Source organism: Bos indicus, chromosome 2 (genome assembly GCF_029378745.1).
Source record: "Bos indicus isolate NIAB-ARS_2022 breed Sahiwal x Tharparkar chromosome 2, NIAB-ARS_B.indTharparkar_mat_pri_1.0, whole genome shotgun sequence".
NCBI lineage: Eukaryota > Metazoa > Chordata > Mammalia > Artiodactyla > Bovidae > Bos > Bos indicus.
Window position 1 is genome coordinate 33,407,919 of NC_091761.1, and position 13,436 is coordinate 33,421,354.

A 13,436-nucleotide genomic window follows, 5' to 3' on the forward strand; every position below is an offset into this window, starting at 1 on the left:
ACTTGAAGGAGAACTCTATTTAAACTTCTAAAGACAGCCAAAAGTAGGTTGCTTACTCCTATTATCACTAACCAAAGAAGGAGTCAACCTCTCTATAAACTCCACTATTTAAAAGTCTTTCTGCAGCTTGGTGTATTTTAACCTAGAAACAATGCAATCCAGGTGCAAGCACTGTGTCTCCTTTACATTTTTCTACAAATACACAATTTATGAATCATCTCTTAAGACACAAATTGAAAAAAGTAAATGATTTTGAGTTGACACAAAATGTTCCCAAATTTTTTACTGACCAGCCAAGATTATTTCTTAACAAATTTATTAGATTTAAAATTTCTAAAGCTGAACTTTCAGGTCACATTTTCTTGGATGAATTAATCCTTCCTAATTATCCTAGTCTCCTCCAGAGTGAAATGTAAGCACTGCACTGCTCTATTTCCAATGTGGAGGTAGAATTCCTTTGGGTTTTGGTTCTCTTAGCTAGAAAGTAAGCCACAGTAACCAGAAGTTCTTGCCCTGGCTTTTTTTGCCTGACTACATTGAAAACTCTCTAGACTACTGGAAGTTCAGAATATAAGGTTAATGATCCAAAGAACTAAACAGGCTTGGTAAGAAAAATCACAATAGGATATGCCAGAATGGGTTGTGCATTTTTGTAACCCTTGTGTTATGTGGAGTGCTGAGCAAAAAAGTCATTTTGCATTTTAATAGTTAGCTTCTGAAAACAGTACATCATATCCAGCATTAAAGTGAGAATCAGAAGTCTCCAGTGATCTCCGGGAGATCAAGTGTCTCACTTAGATAAAATGAAACATTAGGATGCCATTACTTTAGCATTTCAGGTTTGGAAAATGACCTACTGTGTTTCCTATATTTCTTACTGTAATTCTGGAGTCCATTCACTTGAAATAAACTGATACACTGACAGATAAACTGGCACTGTGGAAAGGGCTATAGCAAAACTAGACCCTCTGGGGTCTAAACTGAAGATGTATGACAACTGAAGCATAATAAGAAGCAAATTGTTGATAGTAGGAACATTCACATTTAGGAAATACTGTAGACTGTTCCCTGAATTGCAGGAGATGTGGATCCATCTTGAAGATATTCATGACCTGGAATGATCACTCCAGCTCCCAAAATCATCCATATTGGAGTTTAAATATCTTGCTCATATTTTGGACAACATAAGTATCTTTGGAATTGTTACTGTGAATTGTCATGTCTTGATTGAGAGATGGAGAACACGAAACATGATAGGTAGCAGAGAATGACTGGATAGGATAAAAAATATTTGCTTAGTTTGTTCCCATACGGAATAATTCATGGATAACTAAAAAAGTTGAATTTTTAAATTATTCAGATGAAAGATAACATCTAAGTCTTTTATATTGCTATCACTAATATGATTATATCAGTTCTTATATTGCTATCACTAATATGATTACAGCAGTTCTAGATATGGGTAGTTAATTTACAGCTCAAATAGTCTAGCTTCCTATATGATATTTGAGGAAGTTAGGTGAAATAATTTGCACAACAATTTGCACAATCACATGCCCAGAATCAAGAATGGAATCCATATATATTCTTCTACTATAAAAGGTGGTCAAGAGACTTGATCAGGACTTAAGAGCCCTAAGTGAAATTTTACTAAAAATATAAATACATGCACAAACTGCTAGGCAGAATAATAGTTCCCTAAAGATATCCACATTCTAACCTCTAGAACTTGGAACCTGTGAATATATCACCTTACTTGGCAAATGGGATTTGCAGCTGTGATTAAGGATATAGACCTTGAGATGGGGAGATATCATGGATTATTCAGGCATTATTCAGTTGCTGGCTTTGAAAATGAAGGGAGACAGCCATTAATTCAGTTAAGTTGATCAGTTGTGTCGGACTCTTTGTAACCCCATGGACTGCAGCACACCAGTGTTCCCTGTCCATCACCAGCTCCCAAAGCTTACTCAAACTCATGTTCATCGAGTTGGTGATGCCAATCCAACTATCTCATCGTCTGTGGTACACTATTCCTCCCACCTTCAATCTTCCCCAGCATCAGGGTCTTTCCAATGAGTCAATTCTTCGCATCAGGTGGCCAAAATTTTGGAGTTTCAGCTTCAGATCAGGCTTTCCAATGAATATTCAGGACTGATTTCCTTTAGGATTGACTGGTTGGATCTCCTTACAGTCCAAGGGACTCAAGAGTCTTCTCCAACACCACAGTTCAAAAGCATCAATTCTTCGGTGCTCAGCTTTCTTTATAGTCCAACTCTCACAGTCATATAAGACTACTGGAAAAACCATAACTTTGACTAAACGGACCTTTGTTAGCAGAGTAGTGTCTCTTCTTTTTAATATGCTGTATAGGTTTGTCATAGCTTTTCTTTTCTTTTTTTTCTTTTTTTTAAATTTTATTTTATTTTTAAACTTTACAATATGCTGTATAGGTTTGTCATAGCTTTTCTTACAAGGAACAAGTGTCTTTTAATTTCATGGCTGCAGTCACTATCCACAGTAATTTTGGAGCCCAAGAAAATAAAGTCTGTGACTGTTTCCATATTTCTCCATCTATTTGTTATGAAGTGATGAGATCAGATACCATGATCTTAGATTTTTGAATGTTGAGTTTTAAGCCAAATTTTCACTCTTCTCTTTCACCTTAATCAAGAGACTCTGTAGTTCCTCTTCTGTTTCTGCCATAAGTGTGGTGTATTTTGCATATCTCAGGTTATTGATATTTCTCCCAGCAATCTTGATTCCAGCTTGTGTTTCTTCCAGTCCAGCGTTTCTCATGATGTACTCTGCATATAAGTTAAATAAGCAGGGTGACAATATGCAGCCTTAATGTACTCCTTTCATGATTTGAAACCAGTCCATTGTCCCATGTCAATTATAACTCTTGCTTCATGACCTACATACAAGTTTCTCTTGAGGCAGGTAAGGTGGTCTGGTAGTCCCATCTCTTGAAGAATTTTCCACAGTTTGTTGTGATCCACACAGTCAAAGGCTTTGATGTAGTCAATGAAGCAGGAGTAGATTTTTTTTTTTTTTTCCTGAAATTCCCTTGTTTTTTTCTATGATCCAGTGGATGCTGGCAAGTTGATGTCTGGTTCCTCTGCCTTTTCTAAATCCAGCTTGTACATTGGGAATTTCTCAGTTTACCTACTGTTGAAGCCTAGCTTGAAGGATTTTAACCATGACCTTGCTAGCATGTGAAATGAGTGCAATTGTGTGGTAATTTGAACATTCTTTGGCATTGTTCTTCCTTGGGATTGGAATGAAAACTGACCTTTTCCTGTCCTGTGGTCAATGCTGAGTTTTCAAATCTGCTGGCAAGTAGAGTGAAGCACTTTAACTGTTTAAGATTGTATTTTATGTATTGTATTTTAAGACTGTATTTTATGATTCATCAATTCCTATCTTTTAATTTTTACCGTGTCTATGTGTTTATATTAAAAACATTTTTCTTCTTAGCAGAATAGTTATTCTTAATTTCAAACTGACAAGTGTAATACTTTAATTAAAATACCAATTCCATTTTCCTTTAATGTAATTATTGATAATTTTATTGTTGTTCTTTACTCACTAAGTCATGTCCTACTCTTTTATAACCCCAAGTGTGTAGCCTGCCAGCCTCCTCATCCATGGGATTTGCTTTCCCTGGCAAGACTCCTGGAGTGGTTTCCATATTCTTCTCCAGGGGATCTTCCTGACCCAGGGATTGAACCTGTGTCTTCTGCATTTGTAGGTGGATTCTTTACAAGTGAGCCACCAGGGAAGCCAATTATTGACATTTGTTGTTGTTGCTTAGTTGCTAAATTGTTTCCAATTCTTTGCGACTCCATGACTGTAGCCTGCCAGGCTCTTTTGGCCATGAGATTTCCCAGACAGGAATACTGGAGTTGAGATTTTCCCAACTGAGGGATCGAACCCATATCTCTTACATCTCTTGTATTCCATATCTCTTACATCTCCTGTATGTTCTTTATCATTATCCTTATGTTCTTTATCACTAGCGCCACATAGATTTAAACCTCGATTTTACTATTTTCTCTCCATTCTGTCTCATTTATCCTTTTGTTTCTCCATTTAATTTTTTTTTGATTTGCAGAATGTTTTTATTATTATATTTTCTGTCTCTAATATCTTGGAATTATACATGTTAAAAATTATTCTTTTAATGCTTACTGATTAAAGATTCATCATTGACTTATTGCCAATAAATACAGGTTTTTAATAGTTTCACTTCCCTGTAATGCTAACATCTTAGGACACTTTTAAGAATTCACCTCTCGTGTTTGGATCATTGTTGTAATGCATTCTAAGTTTGTATTTATGCTATAAACTTTATGACATTAAATTATTCTTTTATACAACCAGTATATATTTATACAAATACTTACCATTCCCAATGCTCTTAACTCCTTTGTGTGTTCCATTTATTTGCCTGGAATTATTTAACTTCTGCTTAAGAACTTTTATATGTTTCCTAATGCCTTTTAATGACATTCTCTTAGTTTTTCCTTGCTGAGAACATCTTAATTTCATGTTTGCCTTTGAAGAATATTTTTCTAAGCATGTGTTTCTAAACTAACAATTATTTCAACACTTTAAAAATATCAACTACTTACTTTACAACTCCATTATTTCTGATGAGAAGTCATCTGTCACTTTTGTTTCTGTTCTTTTGGGAATAATATCTGTTTTATTAATTGCCACTTGTCAGACTTTCTCCTGATCTTTAGTAATCTGCAAATTGACTATAAAATTCATAGTAATATATCTTTAAATCTTGCTTGTGGTTTGCTAAGTTTTTATCTGTGTCGATGATGTTCAGCTGTTTTCTGAAATTCTCAGCTAACATTTCTTTAAATGTGTCTGTTCTGCCCCATTTACACATATATTGGACTTTTATAGAGTCCATTATGTCTATTATGCTCTTTTTTTGTTATTCTGTACTTCAGACTTGGTATTTCCTATTGACCTGTCTTCTACTGTCTAAACTTAGGTCAAAACTGTTCATTATTTTACTCATTTTCAAATGTTGTGTTTTTCCTTCCACAATATTCATTTTATTCTTGTAGTATATTGAATTTCTCCATGTTACCAATTTTCCATATTGCCCATAATTTCTTGATTAGTCACAGTCATTGACTTCTGATTTCAATATTAGGATCACCTGAAAGTCTGATTCTATTGTCTGTTTTTCTTCTTGGTTATTGATCATATGGTCTTATCTTCTTCCTTATTACATTAAAAAATGTAAAGGTTCATATTATAGATGCCATTTTTTTTCACCAGCGGTGTTCTAAGAAATGAAATAATCACTTTAATCCAATCAGAAATGGGGCCAGGTCAAAAGTGCACTTGATTATCAAGATTCACTTTTTTTCTACTTTGTCTTTATTCTTCGAGTACACCCACCAAGACCTTTTAATCAAGAGACTGGAAAGGATTTTTCTTCTCACCTCTGGGAGACTGTTGGAAATCTTGCTCTGTCTTTCAAAATTTTTCTTTTTCTTTTTAAAAAATTTGTAATATAAATTTATTTATTTTAATTGGAGGCTAATTACTTTACAATATTGTATTGGTTTTGCCATACATTGGCATGAATCAGCCATGGGGACACATGTGTTCCCCATCCTGAACCCCGCTCCCACCCCTCTCCATCCCATCCCTCTGGGTCATCCCAGTGCACTTAGTCTTGTCCTGTACAGCTTTTGAAAAGCAGTTATGAGAAATTCTGGCTATGTGTTTGATTGACAAAGTGCTTGTATGGTTTTTATTGTGTTTGTTTTGTTTTGTTTTAAGGCCACCCACATGGCATTTGGGATTTTAGTTCCCCAACCTGTGCCCCTGCAATGGAAGTTTGGAGTCTTAACAATTGGACTGCCAAGAAAGTCCTCTCCAGCTGTATTCAGAATAAGCAAACATTCCCAGAGAGAAAAGCTAATAGAATATCAGCGTCAGTTCACTGCTTTCTCCAGTACCTTTAAAAATTATTTTATGGACCTTTCCTCTAGCAGAGAGACTTCAGTAAATTTCATTAGTCAGTAAAAAATTAAATACAGTTTCCAACTTAGTTCTTTAAATACTCACCATACCCATCTATAAATTATGTTCTTTTTAGAGAAACTGACCATGTTTGAGACAATTTAAGTCTCCAGCCCTCCATGACTACTAAAAACCCTGTTGGTTTATGTATCCCTTCTCATTGGTTTTCTCCCTGAAGGAAGCCCAGATTCTCAAGCTCTAGATGACACTCAAAATTATCACATGCTGCCTTGAAAAGACAGCTGAAAAATCTGAGCTCATATCTGAATATTTTCCAAAATTTTCTCCAAATATTTGGTTCCTCTAATCTTCCTTGCATTCACAGCTCTCTGATGTCTTTAAAATATGATTTGTATAATTTATCTGATTTTCTTGGGTTCTCACATTAAGAATGTTAGCCTTCTGAAAATTATTTCATCTTACTTGGAAATGAAAGAATCCATAGATCTTCATTTTAATTTGAATACCAAAAAGAAGAGCAATTGTAGTTTTCCAAAGATTTGATGAACCTCTATTGTCTAAAATTCACAGCCTGATGCCTTGTAGAGGAAGTTTGTGACCACAATACTAAAAGACACTATACATTTTTTTGTCTCCTTTGCTGCACAGTTTGTATCCTTTTTTTTTTTTTTTTTTTTTGAGGTTCACATCAAGCCAAACTCCCGTGGGACACCTTGTCTTACTGGCAAGAGATATCTAACTTTCAATAAATTCCTTGACACTATTCTTCTCTGCCATACTACTCAAAAATAAATATTTTCAAAGAGCTCATGTGTTCCAAAATATAAAAACATCCCTATTGTCTGAAATAGTTTAGATGTGAATAGAGGACCAGGGAAGAATGGAGTTTGACTCTTGCCAATTTCATCTCACTCTTATAATTTTGGTTTATAAGGTTTTACTAGCTGTAGATTTCATGGAAGATAAGCAAATAGGTTTTTGAAAGAAGCAGGTCTTAGAATACTTTGGAAAATGTATATTATAGGTCTCCTCAGTGCTATCCTGTTTCTGCAAACTGAAGACAATAAACAAAGAAAAAAAAAGTGCACCCAGGAATCAGTTGTCCCTAATAGAAATATCAAATTTATCCCACTGGATCTGTTAAGTTGTTCACTTGACTATTCTGCTTCTGGCTACACTTAAAATCCCTCAAGAACCAGAGTTAAGTGAAAGACCCATGATCCTATTAATAAATTTTCTCTTCCCAGTTTAGGTAACGGTATCCCTCTTGGCCTACAGGCAATCAACTAGTGCCCCAAAGCACGCAACTGAAGTATACAATTACTAATGTTAATAAAATGATGGCCCTTATTTTTAAAAATAGCTTATAGCAGTATTGATAATATTCCAGCAGCAGAATTTGGAAGTCCAGCCACAATATCTTAATATTATATCTGCATATTCAGTACTGTACATTTATCAATACATTGCCACATGATTTATTCATACCACTCACCCACTGTCCTCTAGCATTGATCTCAAGGCTGTGTTTTTTTTAGCTCTGTAATGAAAACTCTAGAGCTCAAAATCCTGATCAAATGTCATCACTATACCAAATCAGAAATAGGGCCTATAGGGGTTAAGGTAAGATAAATTATTTTGGGCTTTAATTATAAAATCTTACCCAGAGATAATATTGAAAAAGGGGGAAAAAATAACTCAGTGGGTCAGAAGATTTACTGTAATTTTCCCCTCATCAGGGTAGATTGTGTTTATCCTTCTGAACCACGTGCTCCAAATATATATATATATGTATATATATATATATATATATATATGTATATTTAAAGTGCTGTTGAGAATGTGTTAAACCTTGATGAGAGTTTGGAAATGCATTTATGATGGAAAGTAAGAACAGCAAACAAATTTAAGGAACTAAAAAAAATATCATTTAAAATGAGGCTAATTTAAAAATAGAAACAACCTTGGAATGATAGTAGTGAGACCCTTACTAAATTGCTCCATTTTGTGTGTATTTGTTAAGTTGCTTCAGTCATATCCAACGCTATGAACTGTAACCCTCCAGGTTCCGCTGTCCATGAAATTCTCCAGGCAAGCATACTAGAGTGTGTTGCCATGCCCTCCTCCAGAGGTTTTTCCTGGCCCAGGGCTTGTACTTGTGTCTCTTAGTCTCCTTTATTGGCAGGCGGGATCTTTACCACTAGTGCCACTTGGGAAGCCCATATTGCTCCATTATCATTGTTAAATACTTGGAAAAGAGCTCTGGTTTGGATGAGTAATGGTCATCCAAATGTTACCATTTCTAATGCCATAGGCTCTGAGTCATGAAAATGACTGTTTCATAAGCAAAAAAAAAAAAAAAAAAATCCAAGGAGACCACTGAAGTATTTTTGGTCAAATTCTTCTTGGAGGGCACCTTATAAACAAAAGATCTCTGTCTATATGGTGGAGCTGGAGATGGTGGTCAGTTCAGTTCAGTCGCTCAGCTCTGTCTGACTCTTTGTGACCCCATGGACTGCAGCACGCCAGGCATCCCTGTCCTGGAGTTTACCAACTCCTGGACTTTACCTCAAACTCATGTCCAATGAGTTGGTGATTCCATCCAACCATCTCATCATCTGTTGTCCCCTTCTCCTCCTGCCTTCAATCTTTCCCAGCATCAGGGGCTTTTCCAGTCAGTTCTTCGCATCAGGTGGCCAAAGTATTGGAGTTTCAGCGTCAACATCAGTCCTTTCAATGAATATTCAGGACTGACTTCCTTTAGGATGGATTGGTTGGATCTCTCTGCAGTCTAAGGGACTCTCAAGAGTCTTCTCCAACACCACAGTTCAAAAGAATCAATTCTTCGGTGCTCCACTTTCTTTATAGTCCAACTCTCACATTCATACATGACTACTGGAAAAACCATAGCCTTGACTAGACAGACCTTTGTTGGCAAAGTAATGTCTCTGCTTTTTAATGTCTATGTCTAGGTTGGTCATAACTTTTCTTCCAAGGAGTAAGTGTCTTTTAATTTCATGGCTGCAGTCACCATCTGCAGTGATTTTGGAACCCCCAAAATTAAAATCTGCCACTGTTTCTAGAGATTGTGGTGGGGTGTGACAATTTGCTTTTAAAAGATAGCAGAGTATCTAGTTTCTATATTGCTTTATTCAAACAAAAATTTCCATCATATATATTTAAGAACTTGGGATGCTAATAAAGTCAGTCCTCTTTTTTTATATTTTTACACTTCTATATTAACAGTATACACAGATCTATATAAGAATCAAAAGTAATATATAAGAAAACAAGATCCCATATGCTTACAAATACTTATTGACCCAGGAAAAATCAGACTGTAGCTACAATAAATATTCACAAAACTGACAGGATACCTTCTAGCAATGAAACATAATCTCTAAGTTTAATTAATTTTTAAGATATAACAGTATTTTCCTGAAGGTTAGGAAACACAATTCAGTAATCTTAACATAAGTCATTGGTTAATGTTGTTTGGAATTATAATCCAGGTAACTGTATAAATCATGATTAAACAAGAGAAGCAGAATGCTTTCCTTTTATAAAGGAAATGTAAATTAAGAGATGTATTGTAGGGAACTGACTGACACCGTTTGGGGGACTGGCTACGCACGTCTGGAACTTGTATGGCAGGCTGTCAGGAAGGTCAGGCTGGAACACTCAGGCCCAGGATAAAAGCCTTGTCAGCATCGTTTCTTCTTATGGAAGCCTCAGCTCTGCCTTAAACCCCTTTCAGCTGATTGAATCAGGCCCTCCCAAACTATCTAAAATAAATTCTATTTTCAAAGTCAGCTGATTATAGATTTTAATCCCATCTACAAAAATCTTCACAGCAACCCCTAAAATAGTGTTTGAAAAAATAACTGGAGATTAGCCAATTTGGCACATCAAAAAGACTACTACAGTACTACATGTAAGTTTAAGTATTGGTTGATTTACTCAAATCTCTAAAAGCACTGAAGATTTCTTATTTGATATTCAAACTCTGCTGTCTTTAAGAAACCATCAAATGTGGTATGTATTATGTTCTCTGATCTTTCCTTCTTATCTGGCTTTCTTGAAAATAAAGTTAAGTTAAAGAAAGCTCAGATCTTTCTTACTATAAATTTTTGTCTCAGTTTTAATAAATATAATATGCAGAGGAGGTACTTCTGGATAAAGAATTTCCTATAACATGAAGCCATATGAAGGAAAGAATATGAATTTCCACTATTTCTCTTTTTAAAAATAAAAAATAGAAGGGATAATTCTGTTCACATATCTAGTGCAATTGTCGATAATGGATAGCATTAACTCTTATACATTGATATATTAACAGAGAATTAGAGAACTTGTTTTCATAATCCTTAATTAGTACTGTAGAAATCTTAATGTATAGGAAGATAGGGGAGATTTCAGTTATTGAGGAAGATACACCGTGGTCTGTCCCCAGCATTTTAGAATGAGTGATGCAAGTTTCATTGTTTGCTTTTGGTTTTGTGATTTTCACCATTTAAAACTGTGTGGTGCTCACTTTGACAGTACGTTTACTAAAATTGTATGAGCAATACAAGCAAAATCAGAAAACCTCCCTATAAACAAACGTCCAAGACCAGATAGCTTGACATATAAATTCTACAATACATTTAAAGAAGAGTTAACACTATCCTCTTAAAGTATTCCCAAAAATTGCAGAGGAAGAAATACTTCCAAACTCATTCTAAGAGACCAACATCACCCTGATGCTAAAACCAGACAAAGGCATCCCCCCCACCAAAAAAGAAAAGTACAGGCCAATGTCACTGATGACCATAGATGCAAAAATCCTCAACAAAATATTGGCAAGCTGAATTCAATAATATATTAAAATAATCATTCACTATGATCAAGTGGGATTTATTTCATGTATGCAAGAATGGCTCAATACTTGAAAATCAGTTAAGGTGATACATCACATTAACAAATTGAAGAATAAAAATTATATCAATATCTCAATAGATTTAGATAACATTTTAGGTAAAATTCAACATCCATTTATGATTTTAAATAAACTCCCAACAAAGTGGCTATAGAAGGCACATACTGCAATATAATTAAAGCCAGCTATGATAAACCTACAGGCAACATCATACTCAATAATGAAAAATGGAAGACTTCTTTTTTACATCTGCTTTATAATCTCTAATCCTTAATTAATGTCTGAACATTACATTCCTAGGAAAACTCCACTTGATGTGGGTATTAGTCTTCTTCTCTACGACTTCACTGAGTTTTCACTTCACAGGATCCTCACTTCCCTGCCCTCTGGCTAGAAAGCCAGGGTTTTATTTCCCCCAGTCTGTGGCATACTGTTAATAATTGTGACTGCCTTTGAAACTGCTTCCCTTGTGGCTCAGAGGGTAAGCGTCTGCCTACAATGCAGGAGACCTGGGTTCAATCCCTGGGTAGGGAAGATCTCCTGGAGAAGGGAATGGCAACCCACTCCAGTACACTTGCCTGAAAAATCCCATGGACTGAGAAGCCTGGTAGGCTACAGTCCATGGGGTCGCAAAGAGTTGGACATGACTGAGTGACTTCACTTCACTTTGAGAGTAAGTGATGAGATAATGGAAAGAGCGAATAAAAAATGATAGACATCCTCTCCACATGTTGAGGAATACAGTTCCTCTAGACAGAGAGAAGGGTTCACATCTTTATAATTATAGAGTTTCTGGAGTCTGATCAAATATTGATTCCATTGCTGCTCCCACTGCCATAGGAATGCCTGGGGCTACAAAAGAGGAGAATGGATGGAACAAAAAATATAGGTGTTTTCCTTTACTCTCTCTGACTCATTAGAGCTTTCTTTCTCACTCCTCAGATCAGAGATGAGGCCTTCCCTTGCCCACTTTCTGTCTACATATAGGGCACTTCATTTAGAAGCAGTGAAATACATTCTTTTCAGGAAACATTATTTTCAAGTGAGCATGGGACATTCTCCAGTATGGTTCATGTACTAAGCCAATCTTAATAAATCTAAGAAGATGGAAACACTGTCAAGCATCTTCTTCAACATAGTGAGTAGTTACAGGGCTCAGATTTCCTTTGAGTCTTGCCTGGGAATCACTGGAAGAAAAATTAAATGGGAAACTCCCCTAGTTCAATGGTATTTCACTTGATCTTAGCCAAAAGGCTGAGAAGTGATTCAATGGTATTTCAAATTATGGTTTCTTTTTCCAGTCCACTCACTAATTATTTTTCAGAGCTCTTAGAGGGCTGCTGCCTGAAATGTATTCAGAGATTTTAGTTTCATTTAGTATGAGAGAGAGAGTAAAAATTTCTTACTCCATCTTACCTGGAACCAGCATTTACACAGTTTTTCTTTTTCTTTTTTTTTTTACTTAATAAATGAAGTACCTTTCATACCTCTGAGTAGAATTTGTTGTTGTTGTTGAGTCACTAAGTTGTGTCTGACTTTTGTGATCCCAGAGACTGTAGCAAGCCAGGCTCCTCTGTCCTCCACTATCTCCCACAGTTTGCTCAGATTTATGTCCATTGAGTCGGTGATGCTCATCTGCTGCCACTCCCTTCTCCTTTTGCCTTCAATCTTTCCCAGCATCAGTCTTTTTCCAATGAGCTGGCTTTAAGCATCAGGTGGCCAAACTATTGGAGCTTAAGCTTCAGCATCAGTCCTTCCAATGAATATTCAAGGCTAATATCCTTTAAGATTGACTGGTTTGATCCTCCTGAAGTACAAGGAACTCTCAAGAGTCTTCTCCAGCACCACAATTTGAAAGTATCAATTTGTTGGTGCTCAGCCTTCTTTATGATCCAACTCTAACATCTGTACATGACTGCTGGAAAAACCATCACTTTGACTATATAGACCTTTGTCAGCAAAGAGATATCTATACTTTTAAATACAGTGTCTAGATTTGTCATAGCTGTTCTTCCAAGGTGCAAGCATATTTTAATTTCATGGCTGCAGTCACCATCCACAGTGATTTTGGAGTCCAAGAAAATAAAGTCTGTCACCTGCGGGGAGCCGGCGTGAGGACCTCTACCCGTGGCAAAGGTCATAAGGAAGGAGGCTTGACATACGCAAAGGCGGGATCAAGCCTCAGGAGCCCCCTGGAAATTATTGAGCATCTGCCCCCAAAACCAGAGTCTGTCTACTTTACTACTTTGTGCTCTCACCTACACCTCTGACTTTATGGGAGGCTGTCCCCCACCACCTCTTTCGGAGGAGTTCACTTAGAACTCTAGTTAATAATTTTTGGGTGTGACAGGAGTGTTCTAAACTTACAAACTCCTTTGAAGTTTCTCTAGCCTGCCTGACAGGCTTGTCCGGCCACATGTGATTGTTCACAGCCTCCCAACCGTGAGAGGCACAAGATGTTAAAAACAGGTTCCTTAGAGAAGTTAGAAAACTATTA

The 13,436-nt window shown here is 36.2% G+C and overlaps 1 long non-coding RNA gene across 1 annotated transcript in view; it reads right to left on the reverse strand.

The window, feature by feature from the left end:
• The window catches only part of LOC139187374 (uncharacterized), a 78,983-nt gene extending 65,774 nt beyond the window's left edge, over positions 1-13,209 (reverse strand). The window contains exon 1 of the long non-coding RNA XR_011570948.1: positions 12,427-13,209. This is a non-coding gene — a long non-coding RNA (uncharacterized lncRNA). The remainder of the gene's footprint in view (positions 1-12,426) is intronic.
• Between the last annotated feature and the right edge of the window lie 227 nt (positions 13,210-13,436).